This window comes from Marmota marmota, unplaced genomic scaffold, assembly GCF_001458135.2.
Source record: "Marmota marmota marmota unplaced genomic scaffold, marMar, whole genome shotgun sequence".
In the NCBI taxonomy this organism is placed as follows: domain Eukaryota; kingdom Metazoa; phylum Chordata; class Mammalia; order Rodentia; family Sciuridae; genus Marmota; species Marmota marmota.
The window spans coordinates 6320759-6325322 of NW_026000316.1; the positions used below are offsets into that span (position 1 = coordinate 6320759).

The window sequence follows — 4564 nt, forward strand, 5'->3', positions numbered from 1 at the left end:
GGAGTAGGGACAGATTAGCTAAATATCTAGAATGAAGGTGTCAACTCTCACTCAAATATTAGAATATCTTTGGAGGTCATGGTTGAACTCACAGAGATCAGTAGAAGTAGAAAAAATGAATTAAACCAGATAAAATTTTAGAAATTCCATACTATTTTCAGAGATTACATGATGGTCAGTTGGGGGCTGATCTGGAGATCCTAGTGAATTGTAAGATGTGCCTGTAATATTTGAATTTCTTTTGATAATCAGAGTGAACAGTTTCATTCTTATGATGAATTTCCTACAATATATGAAGCCACATATATTGTAGGAAAAAGAGATTAGTATCTTTATAGGTATTTTGTATAATATAGTACCAATTTCACCCTGTATAATAATGAATAAATAACTGAGGTAATAATTACATGGAGCATATTTTAATGACTATATTTCAGTGCTGTATTTCTTTCTCCTGTCTTTAAAATTATAATGACAATGAAAAGATCTATTCAAAACATAAACAATATTTCCCACAGTTATCCACTTCTATTTGTTATAAATGGGACTAATTTTCACTACATGTGAAAAATAAGTAAATTGATTTTAAAAGCCAGATTGCATTCATTTTGGCACCTATAATTTCTCCCCTGATCTCTATATTCTAACCATACTTAACACTGAAAAATAACCATTAATTCCTTGAATGATATCCAGCTTTCTTAACAGCATACCTTGATACTGGAAGATTTAACTTTTATGGTTATAATTAACCTAAAGAACCATAGCATGTAATGGTTTGTAATTTCACTGAATCATTAATTTGAATAGTGTGTTTTAAAGCTAGGATGAATAAAATTAGCAGGCAGCTCAGTACATAAACGCTGAGAAACACAAACAAACAGCAAAAACAATAGCAATAAAATCAACTTTCTACATCCAGAAGCTGGCCTGGTACTATCTCTTCTGTTTTGGTGTGACTACAAGTTTGCCGCACACTCACAACAAACTCTCCGTGTTCTCCCATTTAACATACACAATTTCATATATCATCAACATTAGATGATATCACTTTGTAACCATGCAAATAAAATCAAGACTACTCCATAATCATGGCAAAGTCCAGACAAAAACATGAACTGCTCAAGCCCAAATATACCAAAAGACTCCTCTTGGGGGTGTTAGTTTTCTACTGCTGCTATAGCAAAATCACCATAAACTTAGGCATTTTGTTATCTCAGTTCTGTAAGTCAGAAGTCCAGTACAGTACATTTCACAGGAGTCTTCTGCTCTGGACTTCACAATACTGAAACAGATGTTGACAGGACTGCATTTACTTCTAGAGGCTATGGGGAAATAATCTGCTTCCAAGCTCACTCAAGTTTTTGGCAGAATTCAGTTTTGTCAGTTGTAGGACTGAGGTCCTTCTTTTCTTTGTTGACTGTCAACTAGGGGCTTTTATTTACACCTAGATATAGCTAGCATTCTTCTTCATGCTCATCACATGCCCTTATGTTTAGCAATGGTGAGTAGAGTTGTACTTCAGTTTTCTGATTTCTTCTCTGCCGCATTTTTCCAGCCTGATGATCTACCGAGGGTTCCCTGTTGGGTATTCAGCAGACTATTGATCATAAAGCATGTGTGGGGACAAGAGATGAGACTGGGGAGAGATCAACATAAAATGATTGTAAAGGAATTACTAAATATTTACACAGGGCCAGAAATAATACCTGTTTCCACAAGCCTGACTAGAAAATATCATAATGCATATAGCATTGAATAGCGTACACAGAAGCATATTGCTTCAACATAGTGGGAAATTATTATCAATAGACTAAACTTCTCTTCTGGTCCAGTCTAAGAAATGTTAAAAGCAAGATGTAGAAGGACCAAACTGTTTCCAAGTAACTTCAAATTCAATTCACTTCTGAGCAAGTTTCAAGAATATTTTTAGGAATATAAATATATCCAAAATCCAACAGTAAAAAATTCACAATATTGTGCATCCAAAATTATTACCAGTAATGAAGAGAAGTAGGAAAATCAGACCCACCATGAAAAGAATAATCAATTGACAAAGAACTGATCAGTAGACTCGGCAATTAAAATTTTTTATAATTGTATTCATGTGTTAAAAAGTTAAGTAGCAACATAAAAGACATAGAAAAGATCCCAAAGAAAAATTTATAAAGGAAAATATAATGTTTGATAAAGAAATGCACTAGAATACTTACCTGGCAGGGAAGATACTATGATCACAAAGGATTTTTCCCAGGGCGAGGCATTTTCATTGCATTCTAGACAATCTGATCCCTGTGATTTCCTCAAATGTGGGAAACTCTACTGCATAATTTGTGATAGTGGGAACTGAGTTCATGCTCTCCTATATTGGATTAATGCAAAGCTAAGAAGAGCACAAGGAAATATCAGTGTACTTGAGCACCTAGCAAAAGAAACTATGAAAAAAAAGATGCAGAAAAATAAAAATAAAGTGAATATAGCATAAGTAAACTATGATACAACTTTAGGCAGCTTCCTGTGCATGGAATTGGAATTTTTGAAGAGCAAGAGAGGTGGAGACATGAAAAATGGTCACAGAAATAATACATGAAAATTTTCCAAAATTTATTAAAAGTATAAACCAACAAATATGTCAGAACTCCAAACAAGAACCATGAAGGCAACTACACCAAGGCAATTCATAATCAAATTGTTTAAAACCAGTGATAAAGAGGAAATCTTAAAAGCAGCCAGAGGAAAATGACATGTGTGTACAGACGAATAATAATAAAGATGACATCATATTTCCTATTGGGAACAATTCTACTAAAAGACTGTGGAGCAACCTCCTTAAAGTGTGAAATAAAAAAAAAAATTGTTGATCTAGAAATCTTTATCCAGGCAAAATCTTCTTTTTAATTTAAATGTTTTAAAGACTTTCTCTGGTATTCAAACTGAAAGGAGTCATCAACATCACCGGCAGGCTCAAATAAACAAATGCTAATGGAATTTCTTTGAAGCAAAAGGAAAATAATGTCCAATGGAAATCTGGATCTATAAAAAAGGAATGAAGAACATTAAAAATTATAAATATTGGGCTGGGGATTTGGCTCAAGCGGTAGCGCGCTCGCCTGGCATGCGTGCAGCCTGGGTTCGATCCTCAGCACCACATACAAACAAAGATGTTGTGTCTGCAGAAATAACTAAAAAATAATAATAAAAAATTCTCTCTCTCTCTCTCTCTCTCTCTCTCTCTCTCTCTTTAAAAAAAAATGGTAACTATAAGTTGGGTATGGTGCTGCCTGTTATCCCAGCATCTCAGGAGGCTGAGGCAGGAGGATCATAAATTCAAATCCAGCTTCAGCAGTTTAGTGAGGTGCTAAACACCTCAGTGAGACCTTTTCTATAAATAAAATATAAAAAGAGTTGGGGAAGTGCCTCAGTGGTTAAAAGACGCTGGGTTCAATCCCTTGTACTAACCTTTATAAAAAATAACCATTTAAACAAAATAACTATTAAATTTGAGGCAAAAATAGCACAAAATTCAGGAGGGAAGAATTGAATATAAATTTTTTAAAGTTTTTCACACTATGTATGAGGCTGTATAGTGTCATTGAAAATATGTATTAAGAATTGAATTTGGTGTCAACATACCTTATATACAAACAGAGATATGAAAAACTGTGGTATATATGTGTATTAAGAATTGTAATGCAAAAAAAGAGTACATGTATGATGGCATAATTTTTGTGTGAACATACTTTATATACACAGTTACAAAAAAGTTGAGCTGTAAATGGGTAATAATGAATGTAAGGCATTCCACTATTGTTATGTATGAAAGGAAGAAAGAAAAAAAAAGAAAGAAAGAAAGAAAGAAAGAAAGAAAGAAAGAAAGAAAGAAAGAAAAAAAGAAAGAAAATTGACTGAGGAGCTAAAGACAACTATTATAATTGTTAAAGTCAGACTAAAATAACAAACTATGTTTAGGAAGAAACTAAATAAATAATAAAAGTGAGTAATAAGAATAATAAAATAGTTTAAAATAAGAAAGAGGATTGGAAAAGGACAGAAAAAAGATGCAATGAATAGAAAACAATTGAAAATTGATAGGCAAACATACCCACAATAATAAATGTATTAAATGTAGATATCTAAATGCCTTCAATTAAGAGGCAGAAACCATCAGATTGGAAAAAGAAAAGTATACTAAAAATTGAAGCAGATCAAGGAAATAAAAACCAGATAAAATGATAAATAAAACCAATGTAAAGAAAAGATGATTATTTGATAAAAATTAGTAACATTGAGAAATCTCCAGAAAGATTGATCGGAAAAAAAGGAGGAGAGAGAGAGATGGGAGGGTGGAGAGAGAGAGGGAGGGGGGAGAGAGAGAGAGGGAGAGAGACAGAAGACATTCCTTAAAAACATCAGGAAGATGAAAGGTTACATCACTGTAAATTTTACAAAAATTAAAATGATATTTGGAAAAATATGGCTAACTTTATATCAATAGATACAAAAGCTTCAATGAAGTACATATATTTCTGTAAAGACACATATAATTAAAGTCTACTCAAGAAAA

General features: G+C 32.8%; 1 non-coding gene across 1 annotated transcript; it reads left to right on the forward strand.

Annotated features, from left to right (window-relative positions):
* The first annotated feature begins 2205 nt into the window (after positions 1-2205).
* LOC125614488 lies at positions 2206-2366 on the forward strand. The gene has a single exon (XR_007345068.1). It is a non-coding gene; the product is annotated as a U1 spliceosomal RNA (small nuclear RNA).
* The last annotated feature ends 2198 nt before the right edge of the window (positions 2367-4564 follow it).